We start from the raw sequence: 21,150 nt of genomic DNA on the forward strand, positions 1-21,150 counted from the left end.
ACAACAGTCATACACACACACACACACACACAACAGTCACACACAACAGTCATACACACACACACACAAGAGTCACACGCAACAGTCATACACAACAGTCTTACACACACAACAGTCATACACACACACAACAGTCACACACAACAATCATACACATACACACAACAGTGATGCACATACATACAACAGTCACACACAACAGTCATACCCATACACACAGCAGTCACACACACCAGTCACACACAACAGTCATACACACACAAAAGTCACACACACACAACAGTCACACAGAACAGTCATACACACACACACAACAGTCATACACACACACACAACAGTCACACAAAACAGTCATACACTCACACACAACAGTCATACACACTCACAACAGTCGCACACAACAGTCACACACAACAGTTATACACACACACAACAGTCGCACACAACAGTCATACACACACAACAGTCACACACAACAGTCTTACAAAACAGTCATACACACACACACACACACAACAGTCACACACAACAGTCATACACACACTCAACAGTCACACACAAGTCACAATCAACAGTCATACACACACAACAGTTATACAGACACAACTGTCATACACAACAGTCATACTCATACACATAACAGTCACACACAACAGTCATACACACACACAACAGTCACACACACACACACAACAGTCATACACACACAGACACACACAACAGTCACACACAATTGCCATACACATACACACAACATTCACACACACACACACAACAGTAACACACCACAGTCATATACACACACACACACACAACAGTGACACACATCAGTCATACATACACACACAACAGTGACACACAACAGTCACACATAGCAGTCATACACAAACACACAACAGTCACACACAACAGTCATACACACACAACAGTCACACAGAACAGTCATACCCACACAAACAACTGTCAAACACAACAGTCATGCACACACACAATAGTCATATGCACACACAACAGTCATTCACACACACACACACAACAGTCACACACAAGAGTCATACACAACAGTCACACACACCAGTCATACACACACACACACAACAGCCACACACAACAGTCACACACACAACAATCACACACAACAGTCATACACACATACACAACAGTCACACAACAGTCATGCACACACACAACAGTCATACACACTCACAACTGTCATACACACACACAAGAGTCACACACAACAGTCACACACAAAAGTCACACACAACAGTCATACACTAACACACAACAGTCACACACAACTTTCACACACAACAGTCAAACACACAAGTCACACACAACAGTGATACACACACACAACAGTCAAACACAACCGTCACACAAAACAATCATACACACACACATCAGTCACACACATCAGTCATACACACACACACACACAAACACACACACACACACACAACAGTCACACACAACAGTCATACTCACACACAACAGTCATACACACACACACACAACAGTCATACACACACACAACAGTCACACACAACTGTCATACACGCACACACACAACAGTCACACACAACAGTCGCAAACAACAGTCATACACACACACACACACAACAGTCACACACAACAGTCATACACACACACACACAAGAGTCACACGCAACAGTCATACACAACAGTCTTACACACACAACAGTCATACACACACACAACAGTCACACACAACAATCATACACATACACACAACAGTGATGCACATACATACAACAGTCACACACAACAGTCATACCCATACACACAGCAGTCACACACACCAGTCACACACAACAGTCATACACACACAACAGTCACACACACACAACAGTCACACAGAACAGTCATACACACACACACACAACAGTCATACACACACACACAACAGTCACACAAAACAGTCATACACACACACACAACAGTCATACACACACACAACAGTCACACACAAGTCACAATCAACAGTCATACACACACACACACAACAGTCACACAAAACAGTCACACACAACAGTCATACACACACACAACAGGCACACACACACACACACACACACACAACAGTCACACATAACTGTCAAACACATTCACACAACAGTCACACACACACACAACAGTAACACACAACAGTCATACACACACACAAAACAGTCACACACAACAGTCACACGCAACAGTCATATACACACACACACAAAAGTCACACTCAACAGTCATACACACACACAACAACAGTCACAGAACAGTCACACATAACAGTTACACATAACAGTCACACACAACAGTTATACACAACACAACGGTCATACACACACACAACAGTCATACACACACACACACACACACACACACACACACACACACACACACACACACACACAACAGTCACACACAACAGTCATACACACACAACAGTCACACACAATAGTCATACACACACACAACGGTCATACACATACACAACAGTCACACACAAGAATCATACACACACACACACAACAGTCACACACAACAGTCTCACACAAGTCACAATCAACAGTCATACACACACACACATCAGTCATACACACACACACATCAGTCATACACACACACACACACACACACACACACACACACACACACACACACACACACACACACACACACACAAACAGTCACAACAGTCACACACAACAGTCATACACACACACAACAGTCATACACACACACAACAGTCACACACACACACAACAGTCACACACAACTGTCATACACACACACACACAACAGTCACAAACAACAGTCACACACACACACACACACACAACAGTCATACACACACACACACAACAGTCATACACACACACACACAAGAGTCACACGCAACAGTCATACACAACAGTCTTACACACACAACAGTCATACACACACACAACAGTCACACACAAGTCACAATCAACAGTCATACACACACACACATAACAGTCACACAAAACAGACACACACAACAGTCATACACACACACAACAGGCACACACACACACACAACAGTCACACATAACTGTCAAACACATTCACACAACAGTCACACACACACACAACAGTAACACACAACAGTCATACACACACACAAAACAGTCACACACAACAGTCACACGCAACAGTCATATACACACACACACAAAAGTCACACTCAACAGTCATACACACACACAACAACAGTCACACAACAGTCACACATAACAGTCACACATAACAGTCACACACAACAGTTATACACAACACAACGGTCATACACACACACAACAGTCATATACACACACACACACACACAACAGTCACACACAACAGTCATACACACACAACAGTCACACACAATAGTCATACACACACACAACGGTCATACACATACACAACAGTCACACACAAGAATCATACACACACACACACAACAGTCACACACAACAGTCACACACAACAGTCTCACACAAGTCACAATCAACAGTCATACACACACACACATCAGTCATACACACACACACACACACACACACACACACACACACACACACACACACACACACACACACACACACACACACAACAGTCATACACACACACAACAGTCATACACACACACAACAGTCACACACACACACAACAGTCACACACAACTGTCATACACACACACACACAACAGTCACAAACAACAGTCATACACACACACACACACAACAGTCATACACACACACACACAAGAGTCACACACAACAGTCATACACACACACAACAGTCACACACAACAATCATACACATACACACAACAGTGATGCACATACATACAACAGTCACACACAACAGTCATACCCATACACACAGCAGTCACACACACCAGTCACACACAACAGTCATACACACACAACAGTCACACACACACAACAGTCACACAGAACAGTCATACACACACACACACAACAGTCACACAAAACAGTCATACACACACACACAACAGTCATACACACACACAACAGTCACACACAAGTCACAATCAACAGTCATACACACACACACACAACAGTCACACAAAACAGACACACACAACAGTCATACACACACACAACAGGCACACACACACACACACAACAGTCACACATAACTGTCAAACACATTCACACAACAGTCACACACACACACAACAGTAACACACAACAGTCATACACACACACAAAACAGTCACACACAACAGTCACACGCAACAGTCATATACACACACAAAAGTCACACTCAACAGTCATACACACACACAACAACAGTCACACAACAGTCACACATAACAGTTACACATAACAGTCACACACAACAGTTATACACAACACAACGGTCATACACACACACAACAGTCATACACACACACACACACACACACACACACACACACACACACACACACACACACAACAGTCACACACAACAGTCATACACACACAACAGTCACACACAATAGTCATACACACACACAACGGTCATACACATACACAACAGTCACACACAAGAATCATACACACACACACACAACAGTCACACACAACAGTCATACACACACACACATCAGTCACACACACACACACACACACACACACACACACACACACACACACACACACACACACACACACACACACACACACACACACACACACACACACACACACACAACAGTCACAACAGTCACACACAACAGTCATACACACACACAACAGTCATACACACACACAACAGTCACACACAACTGTCATACACACACACACACAACAGTCACAAACAACAGTCATACACACACACACACACAACAGTCATACACACACACACACAACAGTCATACACACACACACACACAAGAGTCACACGCAACAGTCATACACAACAGTCTTACACACACAACAGTCATACACACACACAACAGTCACACACAACAATCATACACATACACACAACAGTGATGCACATACACACAACAGTCACACACAACAGTCATACCCATACACACAGCAGTCACACACACCAGTCACACACAACAGTCATACACACACAACAGTCACACACACACACAACAGTCATACACACACACAACAATCATACACACTCCCAACAGTCACACTTACCAGTCATACACATACACTCAACAGTCACACACAACAGTCATACACACACACACAACAGTCACACAGAACAGTCATACACACACACACAACAGTCACACAAAACAGTCATACACACAAACACACAACAGTCATACATGCACACAACAGTCACACACAATTCACAATCAACAGTCATACACACACACACAACAGTCACATAAAACAGACACACACAACAGTCATACACACACACAACAGTCATACACACACACACAACAGTCACACACAACAGTCACAAAAAACAGTCACACACAACAGTCATACACACACAAACAACAGTCATACACACACACAAAACAGTCATACACACACACAACAGTCATACACACACACAACAGTCATACACTCACACAACAGTCATACACACACACAACATTCATACACACACACACACAACAGTTACACAAAACAGTCATATACAAACACACAACAGTCACAAACAACAGTCATACACAAACACAACAGTCACACACAAGTCACAATCAACAGTCATACACACATACACAACAGTTATACACACACAACAGTCATACACAACAGTCATACTCACACACACAACAGTCACACACAACAGTCATACACACACACAGAACAGTCACACACACACACAACAGTCACATACAACAGTCATACACACACACACACAACAGTCACACACACAGCAGTCATACACAACAGTCATACTCACACACAACCCAGTCACACACAACAGTCATACACAACACCAGCAGAATGCTCGCCAAGAAAGGGACAAGAAAATAAACTGAAGAAAGTGAGCTTCAAGGCAATGTACACTAACATAGATGGAATTACAAATAAAACAAGTGAACTCGGAGAATGGGCACTAGAAGAAAACCCAGACATAATAGCACTCACAGAAACAAAGCTAACAAACATCATAACAAATGCAGTGTTTCCACAGGGCTACTATGTAGTTAGGAAAGAGAGAGAAGGGAGAGGAGGAGGTGGTGTAGCTTTGCCACTAAGAGAAGGTTGGAGTTTCGAAGAGATGGTAATTCAAAACTGTGAAGGTTTCAGTGACTACATATCAGGCACCATAGCAACTGGAGGACAGAAAATTATAGTAGTAGTCATATATAACCCCCCACCGAATGTCAGAAGAACCAGACAGGAATATAATAGAAACAACTTGGCCACCATCAATATAATAGAGAGAGCAGCTTCTGTGGCTTCAACCTTCACAGAAGACTTCAACCATGGAAAGATAGATTGGGGAAACAGAGACCCACATGGAGGCCCAGACACATGGAGAGCTAAGCTGCTGGATGTGGCAACAAGAAACTTTCTAAGTCAACACGTCAAGGGACTGACAAGAACGAGAGGAGGGGATGAATCAGCCTTGCTTGATCTAATATTTACCCTAAATGAGTCGGATATAAGGGAAGTTAAGTTGGAAGCCCCCTTGGGAATGAGTGATCATAGTGTATTGAGCTTTGAGTACCTGGTTGAGCTAGGAATTATCACCCCCCAAAAAAGAACTGGGAAACAAAGGGCTGGCGTACCGAAAGGGAAACTATGAGGAGATGAATAAATTCGTATGGGATATACATTGGGACACAGAACTCGGAACCAAGTCCGTACAAGACATGATGGACTATGTCACCCAAAAATGTCAGGAGGCTGTAAGCAGGTTTGTCCCAGCCCAACAGGAAAAAACAGAGAAGCAAAGGAAGAATCCGTGGTTTAATAGGGAATGTATGAAAGCAAAGGAGCTGAACAAAACGGCATGGAGGAACTTCCGTAATAACAGAACACCAGAAAGTAGAGAGAGATACCAGAGAACCAGGAACGAGTATGTTAGTGTGAGAAGAGCAGCTGAGAAAAGGTATGAAAATGATATAGCTAATAAAGCCAAGACCGAACCAAAGCTACTACACAGTCACATCAGGAGGAAGACAACAGTGAAGGAACAGGTGATGAAACTTAGGGTGGGCGAGAACACAGAGAATGACAAAAAGTTGTGTGAAGAACTCAACAAAAGGTTCCAGGAGGTCTTTACAATAGAACAGGGAAAAGTCACGGCGCTAGGAGAGGTGGCAGCAAACCAGGTGACCTTGGAAAGGTTCGAAATTACAAGAGATGAGGTCACGAAGCACCTATTGGAGCTGGATGTGAGAAAAGCTGTTGGGCCGGATGGAATCTCACCATGGGTATTGAAAGAGTGTGCAGGAGCACTTTGCTTGCCACTCTCCATAGTGTATAGTAGGTCACTGGAAACGGGAGACCTACCAGAAGTATGGAAGACTGCTAATGCAGTACCAATATTTAAAAAGGGTGACAGACAAGAGGCACTGAACTACAGGCCAGTGTCCTTAACTTGTATACCATACAAGGTGATGGAGAAGATTGTGAGAAAAAACCTAGTAACACATCTGGAGAGAAGAGACTTCGTGACAACCCATCAACATGGGTTCAGGGAGGGTAAATCTTGCCTTACAGGCTTGATAGAATTCTATGATCAGGTGATAAAGATTAAGCAAGAAAGAGATGGATGGGCGGACTGCATTTTTTTGGACTGTCGGAAAGCCTTTGACACAGTACCCTATAAAAGGTTGATGCATAAGCTGGAGAAACAGGCAGGAGTAACTGGTAGGGCGCTCCAGTGGATAGGGGAGTACCTAAGCAATAGGAAGCAGAGAGTTATAGTGAGGGGTGAGACCTCAGAATGGCGTGAAGTCACCAGTGGAGTCCCACAGGGCTCTGTGCTTGGACCTATCCTGTTTCTGATATGCGTAAATGATCTCCCAGAGGGTATAGACTCATTCCTCTCAATGTTTGCTGACGACACCAAAATTATGAGGAGGATTAAGACAGAGGAGGACAGCTTGAGGCTTCAAGAAGACCTGGACAAGCTGCAGGAATGGTCGAACAAATGGATGTTAGAGTTTAAACCAAGCAAATGTAATGTAATGAAGATAGGGGTAGGAAGCAGGAGACCAGATACAAGGTATCACTTGGGAGATGAAATACTTCAAGAGTCAGAGAGAGAGAAAGACCTGGGGGTTGATATCACGCCAGACCTGTCCCCTGAAGCTCATATCAAGAGGATAACATCAGCAGCATATGCCAGGTTGGCTAAAATAAGAACGGCCTTTAGAAACTTGTGTAAGGAATCTTTCAGAACATTATATACCACATATGTCAGACCAATCCTGGAGTATGCGGCTCCAGCATGGAGTCCATATCTAGTCAAGCATAAGACTAAACTGGAAAAGGTTCAAAGGTTTGCCACTAGACTAGTACCCTAGCTTAGAGGTATGAGCTACGAGGAGAGACTACGGGAATTGAACCTCACTTCGTTGGAAGAGAGAAGAGTTAGGGGGGACATGATCACCACATTCAAGATTCTCAAGGGAATCGACAGGGTTGATAAAGACAGGCTATTTAACAAGGGGCACGCACTAGGGGTCATAGGTGGAAACTGAGTGCCCAAATGAGCCACAGAGATATTAGAAAGAACTTTATTAGTGTCAGAGTGGTTGACAAATGGAATGCATTAGGAAGCAATGTGGTGGAGGCTGACTCCATACACAGTTTCAAGTGTAGATATGATAGAGCCCAATAGGCTTAGGAACCTATACACCTGTTGATTGACGGTTGAGAGGAGGGACCAAAGAGCCAGAGCTCAACCCCCGCGAGTACAACTAGATGAGTACACTACAATCATACACACACACACACACACAACAGTCACACACAACAGTCATACACACACACACACAAGTCAAACACACACACAACAGTCATACACAACAATCATACACACACACAACAGTCAAACACACACACAACAGTCATACACAAACACAACATTCACACACAACAGTCATACACACACTTACAACAGTCAAACACAACAGTCACACACAACAGTCAAACAAAACAGTCACACATAACAGTCATACACACACACACAACAGTCACACTCAACAGTCATACACACACACAACAGACAAACACAACAATCATACACACACACAACAGTCACACATATCAGTCATACACACACTCACACACAACAGTCTCACACAGCACACACAACAGTCACACACAACAGTCATACACACACACAACAGTCATACACACACACAAGATTCACATACACACACAACAGTCACACAACCCTGTCATACACATACACACAACAGTCACACACAAATGTCATACACATACACACAACAGTCATACACACACACACACAACAGTCACTCACAACAGTCATACACACACACAATAGTCACACACAACAGTCATACATACACAACAGTCACACATAACAGTCATACACATACGCACAACAGTCATGCACATACACACAACAGTCACAAAAAACAATCATACACATACACACAGCAGTCTCACACAACAGTCATACACATACACACAAATCTCACACACAACAGTCACACACAACAGTCATATAAACACACAACAGTCATACACACACCCAACAGTCACACTTAACAGTCATACACACACACACTACAGTCACGCACAACAGTCACACACAACAGTCATACACAACAGTCACACACAAGTCATATACACACACACAACAGTCACACACAACAGTCAAACACAACAGCCATACACGCACACAACAGTCACACATATCAGTCATACACACACTCACACACAACACTCACACACAGCAGTCATACATACACACAACAGTTACACACAAACACAAGTCACTCACAACAGTCATACACACAGACAACAGTCATTCACACACACAACTGTCAAACACATACACACAACAGTCACACACAACTGTCATACACATATACACAACAGTCACACACAACTGTCATACACATGCACACAACAGTCACACACAACAGTCATACACACACACACAACAGTAACACACAACAGTCTTACACACACACAACAGTCATACACACACACTACAGTCATACACACACACACTACAGTCATACACACACACACACAACAGTCATACAAACACAAAACAGTCATACACACACACAACAGTCACACACAACAGTCATACACACACACAACTGTCATACACACGCACACAACAGTAACACACAACAGTCTTACACACACACAACAGTCATACACACACAAACAACAGTCATACACACACACAACAGTCACACACAACAGTCATACAAACACAAAACAGTCATACACACACACAAAACAGTCATACACACACACAACAGTCACACACAACAGTCATACACACACAACAGTTATACACACACAACGATCACACACAACAGTCATACACACACACAACAGTCACTCACAACAGTCATTCACACACAACAGACATACACACAGCAGTCACACACAACATTCATACACTTACACACAACTATCACATACAACAGTCATTTACACACACAACAGTCATACACACACCCAACAGCCACACTTAACAGTCATACACATACACACTACAGTCACACACAACAGTCACACACAACAGTCATACACACACACACACACAACAGTCACACACAACAGTTACAGACACACGCACACACACACACACACACACACACACACACACACACACACACACACACACACACACACACACACACAAGGTAAGGTATTGAGGAGCGCCTTTTTGGCTAGATTGTTACTGCAATGACTAGAAGGGGTTCAAGGTCAATCACCAGCAGGGATGAGGAGGAGGACAGATTTATAGACAAATTAATAGGGAAATTTGTAGAGAGAAGGAGTGATTGGTTGGAGGATCTAATCCAGGGGATTAAAAGTGAGGTATTTCAGCAAATACAGGATGCGGTAGAGAGGCAGAAACAAGAACTTATGCTCTATGTTCAGGAAGAGATTAGGAAGGGAAGAGAGGACTGGGAGAGGGAATGTGCTCGTATCACAAACGAATTAGGAAGGTTTAGCAGCATGGCTAAGGATAGAGGATTAGTGGGAGATGGGTTAGTGACTGCGGTTGGGATGGGGAATCCCCAGGGGACAGGCTACCAGCATGACAATGAATTACTGAGGAGACGGTCTATTATAATACATGGATTATACGAATCTAGGGCACCAACTAGACAAGAGAGAATAGAAACAGAAAAATACGAATTGCACGAGATATTGAGGTGTATTGGAGCAGAGATGGCAGAACGCGAGGTGGATATCAATCGACGGGTTGGACCCTACAATTGTACCAAGAATAGACCTGTTCTGGTGCAATTCTCCAATGAGGAGGCAGTGGAGTACATAATGAGGAGCAAGCATTTACTCAGAGGAAGTGAAACCCATTACAATGTGTTTATAGAGAGGTTTATGACGAAAGATGAGCAAACAGCCCACAAAAATAGATGGCAACAACGACAACGTACTAGCGTCTCAGGTAGTCTCACCTCCCAGGTCACATCCCAGGTCACCTCCCAGGTCACCTCCCAGGTCGCATCCTCCCCAACTCAGCCCTCCTATACATCCCCCCTGCCTCAGCCTCCCAAAACCCCCCTGTCCCTTCCACATTTGCACCTCCACAACGATTCCCCTGCCCCTGCTACATCACACTTGTCAGCGACCCCAGTGGGTCAAGCAATGCCCTCCCCAAACCCACCTTCCCATCCCCCCTCCCCAAATACCCCTTCCCACTCCCCTGCCCCTTCTACCCCATTGACTTCAATTCCATCTACTCCATCCCAGCTTCCACTGCACCCCTCTTCCACTCACCCCCAAACCCCACCCAACCATGCACCTCCAGCCCACATTTAACCCCCTCACCTTGTGACCCCCTAACACCTTCCCCCATCTCCCTCTTCCCCTCTTCTACCCCAAAACCCCCACCTACCCCCGATTCCCCCCTAACTAATATACCCTCTCTTCCACTCCCAGCACCCATGCTCCATTCTCATCTCAACTCTCCACCCTCAGTAGCCCTCTTCCCCCCAACCTCTCAACCTCTATCTGAATCTCAGTCTCACTCTATTTCTCAACCCCCCTATGCTATTCAGACCCCTAACTTTCAGACCCATTATGCCCTTCCTACCCCCCTAGATGCCCAGACCCCATTCGCCTACCAGGCACTCCCAGGCACCCCCCTAGCACCCCCCCACTCACCCCCACAACCCCCACTTGCCCCCCAGACACCCCCCAGTTCCCCCCAGACCCCTGGTGAAAGGGGGAACTCTGACACCCGAGTTTCCAAGAAGAGTCTCAAGGTTTGGTACACCAATGCTGATGGGGTAGCCAATAAAGCAGAAGAGATAAAAGAAAGAGTTAGTGAGGCAGACCCAGACATAGTGGCAATAGTGGAAACTAAAATAAATGGCATGATCTCGGATGCAATCTTTCCAGAGGGGTACCAGGTGATAAGAAAAGAAAGGACACAGAGACAGGGAGGAGGAGTGGCACTACTAATAAAGCGGAAATGGAAGTTTGATGAGCTGGAAAATCCGGGTACCAATGAAAGCACAAGCTTCATACATGGAACTCTGACAGTGGATGGGAAGAAGATTGTAATCTTGATACTCTACAATCCCCCACCAAACAGTAGAAGGCCCAGGCAGGAGTACGAGGACAGCAACAAGACATGTATGGATGAACTGCAGAGGGCAGCAACTTTAGCGCATAGAATGAGAGCGAAGCTGCTGGTCATGGGGGACCTAAATCACGGAGAGATAGATTGGGAAACGAGGAATCCCCATGGCGGGGAGGAGACCTGGGGAGCGAAGCTGGTAGACGTTATTGACAGGAATTTCCTAACACAGCATGTGAAAGAAGATACTAGGGAAAGAGGAGGGGATACGCCCAGTCTATTAGATCTCATTATCACTCAGAATGTAGAAGACATCGAGCAGTTGGAACATGAAATACCACTAGGAGCTAGTGACCATTGTGTCCTAGCCTTTGACTACATGATGGAGCTTAAAATTGTGACCAAAGGACAAGAGGTCCGGGAAAGGAGACTTGATTACAGAAAAGGGGACTACAGAAGGATAAGGGACTACCTGGGAGAAGTGCAGTGGGAGGAAGAACTTAGAGGAAAAACAGTGCAAGGTATGATGAACCAAGTCATATTGAAATGCAAGGAGGCTGAAGATAGATTTATTCCAACAATAAAGGAAAAAAGCAGGAGGGAATATAATAACCCATGGTTTAATAGACAGTGTCAGGAGGCAAAGGTGAGAAGCAGGAGGGAGTGGAGGAAGTACAGAAGGCAAAGGACAGAGGACAACAGGATTAGATGTAACAGAGCTAGGAATGATTACATTAACATAAGACGAGTGTCGGAAAGAAATTATGAGAACGATATTGCAGTCAAAGCGAAAAAGCAACCAAAATTACTACATAGCCATATAAGAAGGAAGATGTCGGTAAATGACCAAGTGACAAGACTGAGGAAAACAGAAGGGGCATATACAGAAAGCGACAAGGAAATCTGCGAGGTACTGAATGCAAAATTCCATGGAGTGTTCACTACCGAGCCTGAGCAGCTCCCATTGTTAGAAGAGATTACCCAAGATGAAAGACTATCAGATATAGAGGTGACAGCAGAGGATGTAATGAAACAGTTGACAACACTGGATGCAAATAAAGCTGTTGGACCAGACAAAGTATCACCGTGGATACTTAAAGAGGCAGCGCAGGCTCTCAGCGTGCCTCTGGCAATGATCTTCAATGAGTCACTTATGTCGGGAGAATTGCCCAGTTGCTGGAAGGAGGCAAATGTCGTACCGATTTTCAAAAAGGGGGATAGGGAGGAGGCACTTAACTACAGACCCGTATCACTGACAAGCATCCCCTGCAAAATACTTGAAAGAATAATTAGGCTAAGACTTGTTGAGCACCTGGAGAGCATTGGGTTTGTAAACAAGCACCAACATGGGTTCTGGACAGGGAAATCATGCCTAACAAACCTTTTAGAATTCTATGATAAAGTAACAAGGATAAGGCAGGACAGAGAAGGCTGGGCAGACTGCATATTTCTTGACTGCCAAAAGGCCTTTGATACGGTACCGCACATGAGACTGCTATACAAACTTGAGAGGCAAGCAGGAGTAAGCGGAAAGGCCCTAGTATGGGTGAAGAACTACCTAACAGGAAGGAGCCAGAGGGTAATGGTAAGGGGCGAAAAGTCGGACTGGCGAACAGTAACAAGTGGAGTACCTCAAGGATCGGTGCTGGGACCAATCCTCTTTCTAATTTACATAAATGATATGTTTACAGGAGTGGAATCATACATGTCGATGTTTGCAGATGACGCAAAATTAATGAGAAGAGTTGTGACAGACGAGGATTGTAGGATCCTCCAAGAGGACTTAAACAGGCTGCAGAGATGGTCAGAGAAATGGCTACTGGAGTTTAACACCAGTAAATGTAAAGTTATGGAAATGGGATCAGGTGACAGGAGACCAAAGGGACAGTACACAATGAAGGGGAACAGCCTACCTGTAACGATTCGAGAAAGAGACCTGGGAGTGGATGTGACACCTAATCTAACTCCTGAGGCACATATAAATAGGATAACGACAGCAGCGTACTCTACACTGGCGAAAATTAGAACTTCATTCAGAAACCTAAATGAGGAAGCTTTTAGGGCGCTTTACACTGCCTACGTGAGACCCGTCTTAGAGTATGCCGCGCCATCATGGAGCCCCCACCTGGAGAAACACATAAAGAAACTGGAGAAGGTTCAGAGGTTTGCGACGAGGCTTGTCCCAGAGCTACGAGGGATGGGATATGAAGAGCGGCTGAAGGAACTGAACCTTACGACACTAGAGAAAAGAAGGGAGAGAGGAGATATGATAGGGACATATAAAATACTCAGGGGAATTGACAAAGTGGAAATAGATCAAATGTTCACACATAATAATAACAGAACGAGGGGACATGGGTGGAAACTGGAAACTCAGATGAGTCACAGAGATGTTAGGAAGTTTTCTTTTAGCGTGAGAGTAGTAGAAAAATGGAATGCACTTGGGGAACAGGTTGTGGAAGCAAATACTATTCATACTTTTAAAACTAGGTATGATAGGGAAATGGGACAGGAGTCATTGCTGTAAACAACCGATAGCTAGAAAGGCGGGATCCAAGAGTCAATGCTCGATCCTGCAAGCACATATAGGTGAGTACATATAGGTGAGTACACACACACACACACACACACACACACACACACACACACACACACACACACAGTCACACACAACAGTCATACACACACACACTCAACAATCACACTCAAGAGTCACAATCAACAGTCATACACACACACAACAGTCACACACACACACAACAGTCAAACACAGCAGTCACACACACACACACAACAGTCACACACAACTATCAAACACATTCACACAACAGTCACACACACACACAACAGTAACACACAAAAGTCATACACACACACACAACAGTCACACACAACAGTCATACACACACAAAACAGTCACACACAACAGTCATACACTCACACACAAAAGTCACACACAACAGTCATACACACACTGAACAGTCATACACACACACACAACTGTCAAACACAACAGTCATGCACACACAATAGTCATATACACACACAACAGTCATACACACACACAAGAGTCACACACAACAGTCACACACAAAAGTCACACACAACAGTCATGCACACCAGTCACACACAACAGTCATACACACACAACAATCAAACACATCAGTCATACACACACACACACACACACACACACACACAACAGTCACACACAAAAGTCACACACAACAGTCATGCACACCAGTCACACACAACAGTCATACACACACACAACAATCAAACACATCAGTCACACACACACAACAGTCACACACAACAGTCACTCACAACAGTCATTCACACACAACAGACATACACACAGCAGTCACACACAACATTCATACACTTACACACAACTATCACATACAACAGTCATTTACACACACAACAGTCATACACACACCCAACAGCCACACTTAACAGTCATACACATACACACTACAGTCACACACAACAGTCATACACACACACACACACAACAGTCACACACAACAGTTACAGACACACGCACACACACACACACACACACACACACACACACACACACACACACACACACACACACACACACACACACACACACACACACACACACACACACACACACAGTCACACACAACAGTCATACACACACACACTCAACAATCACACTCAAGAGTCACAATCAACAGTCATACACACACACAACAGTCACACACACACACAACAGTCAAACACAGCAGTCACACACACACACACAACAGTCACACACAACTATCAAACACATTCACACAACAGTCACACACACACACAACAGTAACACACAAAAGTCATACACACACACACAACAGTCACACACAACAGTCATACACACACAGAACAGTCACACACAACAGTCATACACTCACACACAAAAGTCACACACAACAGTCATACACACACAGAACAGTCATACACACACACACAACTGTCAAACACAACAGTCATGCACACACACAATAGTCATATACACACACAACAGTCATACACACACACAAGAGTCACACACAACAGTCACACACAAAAGTCACACACAACAGTCATGCACACCAGTCACACACAACAGTCATACACACACAACAATCAAACACATCAGTCATACACACACACACACACACACACACACAACAGTCACACACAAAAGTCACACACAACAGTCATGCACACCAGTCACACACAACAGTCATACACACACACAACAATCAAACACATCAGTCACACACACACACAACAGTCATACACACACATACACACAACAGTCATACACACACACAACAGTCACACACAACAGTCATACACACACACACACATACAACAGTTATTCACACACACACACAACAATCACACACAACAGTCATACACACACACACATACAACAGTCATACACACACACACAACAGTCACACACACAACAGTCATACACACACACAACAGTCATACACATATACAACAGTCATACACAACAGTCATACACACACACACACACACACACACACAACAGTCATACATTCACACAGCAGTCACACACTACAGTCATACACATACACACAACAGTCATGCACATACACACAACAGTCACACACACACACAACAGTCACACACACAACAGTCCTACACAACAGTCATACTCACGCACACAACAGTTACGCACAACAGTCATACACACACACAACAGTCATACACAACAGTCATACACACACACACACACAACAGTCTCACACAATTGTCATACACGTACACACAACTGTCACACACACACACACACGCAACAGTAACACACAACAGTCATACTCACACACACACACAACAGTCACACACATCAGTCACACACAACAGTCATACACACACACACAACAGTCACACACAACAGTCATACACACACTCAACAGTCATACACATTAATAATACACACACACACACAACTGTCACACACAACAGTCATGCACACACACAATTGTCATATACACACACAACAGTCACACAGAACAGTCATTCACTCACACACACACACACACTCAAAACAGTCATACACACCCACACACAACACACACATCACACACAACAGTCATACACACACACACAACAGTCATGCACACACACAACAGTCATACACACTCACAACAGTCATACACACACACAAGAGTCACACACAACAGTCACACACAAAAGTCACACACAACAGTCATTCACAAACACACAACAGTCACACACAACAATCATACAAACACAACAGTCACACACGACAATCATACAAACACACGTCAGTCACACACATCAGTCATACTGTTACGGCCCTACTGGGGCGTAACCGGGTTCTTTTCTGGTGTTATTTGAATTTTGGAATCCGGCCCCAAGCTAGTAGAGGCTTTCAAGGGATGTGTTCCGTAACGCAAGTTAAATTAAAGGGGGAGGGATACAAATGCTCTGATTTATATATATTATTTCACCACCACCATATAAATAAATAACAATCACACGGGGTTTATAACTACACGAAAATATACAGAGTTGTCTTCCTCTGAAGACACAGGATGCTCCATGGTGCGCACTTTGAGTAGCCCTGGTTCCTTCCTCCGTGGACCACGATGAATCCTCTTGGCTTCTCTCGGCGAATCTACCCTGGCCACAGGCCAGCCAAATCACAGTCCCACTGGGTGCTCCGTCGTGGAGGCCTTCAACCACAATCCAGCTTGTAGCTGGCAGGTTCCAATCAGCTCCGCTGTGTAGGCCACTCCACGACCGATACTAGGGTTGCGAGCCCTAGGCAGGAGCCTCATGTGATCCCGCTGATCACTCTCCTCTCTAAACACCACAGTGGCTAGTCTCTTCCACCAGCCAGCCCCGGATACGACGATTCCTGATACTGCCACGTCACAGGCAGGTTAACACTCTCAACAGTGTTCGTCCGGGGGTGACTCACAGCTTCTTCAGAGCAAACTCGTGGAGAGACTTTGGCTGCCTTGGGTAGACTGATCCATCGTCTAATACAGCAGTCCCAGGTCGACTCTGTAATCAGACACATCATTAGTACTGGGACTAGGGAACCTCACTTACAGGCTTAGACACAAACGTCCACCTATCCACTCCATAGATGGCGTTGCTGTCTAAGCGCCACCTCACCAGAGGTCAGCAGCGGCTATGTTATGAGCTGATCAAGACGGGAATCCAGCACCTGTGGCCAGTATATTCCGTCCTCACTAGATGGCGTCGTCCATTTGGAGGGGGTTTCGGGAGCTGACTCACAGATGGCGTTGTCGTCACTGCTCCGTGCTACAACGCTGGACTCGGGTCCGTAACACATACACACACACACACAACAGTCATACACACACACAACAATCATACACACACACAACAGTCATACACACACAACAGTCACACACAACAGTCATACACACACACACAACAATTACTCACAACAGTCATACAAACACACACAACAGTCATACACACACACACAACAGTCATTCACACACACACAACAGTCATACACATAAACAACAGTCATACACAACAGTCATACACACACACAACAGTCATACACAAACACAACAGTCACACAAAACAGTCATACACACACACACACAACAGCCACACACAACTGTCAAACACATTCACACAACAGTCACACACATACAACAGTAACACACAACACTCATACACACTCACACACAACAGTCACACAACAGTCATACACACACACAACAGTCATACACACACACAACAGTCAAACACACACAACAGTCACACACAACAGTCATACACATACACACAGTAGTCACACACAACAGTCATACACATACACACAACTGTCACACACAACAGTCACACCCACACAACAGTCACACACAACAGTCATATACACACAACAGTCATACATACACCCAACAGTCATACACACACCCAACATTCACAATTAACAGTTATACACATACACACTACAGTCATACACACACACACAACAGTCATACACACACACACACACACACACACACACACACACACACACACACACACACACACACACAAACACACACACACACACACACACACACACACACACACACACACACACACACACACACACACACACACACACACACACACACACACACGCAGTCACACACAACAGTCATACACACACACACACACAACAATCACAATCAACAATCACAACCAACAGTCATACACACACACACAACAACCACACACAACTGTCAAATACATTCACACAACAGTCACACACACATACAACATTAACACACAACAGTCATACACACACACAACAGTCAAACACACACAACAGTCATACACATACACACAGCAGTCACACACAACAGTCACACACAACTGTCACACACAACTGTCACACACAACAGTCACACCCACACAACAGTCACACACAACAGTCATATACACACAACAGTCATACATACACCCAACAGTCATACACACACCCAACATTCACAATTAACAGGTTTACACATACACACTACAGTCATACACACACACACAACAGTCACACACAACAGTCATACACACACACAAACACACACACACACACACTTGTGACCATCGTGTTGGGTGGACGTGGGTTGGGAGCTCCTGGTTCACTAGTGGAGTGGGAGGGGTAATCAGGCAACTTCGAAGTGAAAAAGTGTGTACAAGTGAATGAAAAACCTTGGGTTTTGACCAGAGTAATAAGGTAGTGAAGAAAAACAGTTTAAATAGCGTAATTCAAAATAGTTGAGGAAGTACTGTGGCAGTGTGCAGTGTTTGGAAGCAGACCTCACCGGCCTCTGACCGCGTGACCTCACCTCCGGCAGCAACCCTTCTACCACCACGTGGGACGACGCTTGGAAATTCACTCACCTATTGTGTTAGCAGGACGGTAAGATACTTGGAACCCCTGTGGCTAAGGTTGCATTATGGCAATGACTAGGTCAGGAAGGGGGTCTAGGTCCAACAGTATTATGATTGAGGAAGAAGATAGGTTTGTGGAGAAGATGATTGGGAAATTTGTAGAGAAGAGGGATGTTTGGATAGATGATCTAATTCAGGGGATTAAAAGTGAAGTCTTTAATAAGATACAGGGCGAGGTTCAAAGACTCAAACAAGAGTTTATGGATTATATTCAAGAGGAAATCACGAAGAGCAGGGTAGAATGGCAAGGAGAAATATCTAGGCTTACTAATGAATTTGGCAGGAATAAGGGAAGCTTGGCAGGGGAAGGGGGAGTAGTAGTAGGTGGAGTAGCGGGTGTAGGAGGGGTGGGGGTCAGCCAGGGAGAGGGTCACCAGCATGACCCTAAACTGAGAAAGAGGACAATCATAATCCATGGATTACTTGAAG

This window comes from Procambarus clarkii, chromosome 31 (assembly GCF_040958095.1).
Source record: "Procambarus clarkii isolate CNS0578487 chromosome 31, FALCON_Pclarkii_2.0, whole genome shotgun sequence".
In the NCBI taxonomy this organism is placed as follows: Eukaryota; Metazoa; Arthropoda; class Malacostraca; order Decapoda; family Cambaridae; genus Procambarus; species Procambarus clarkii.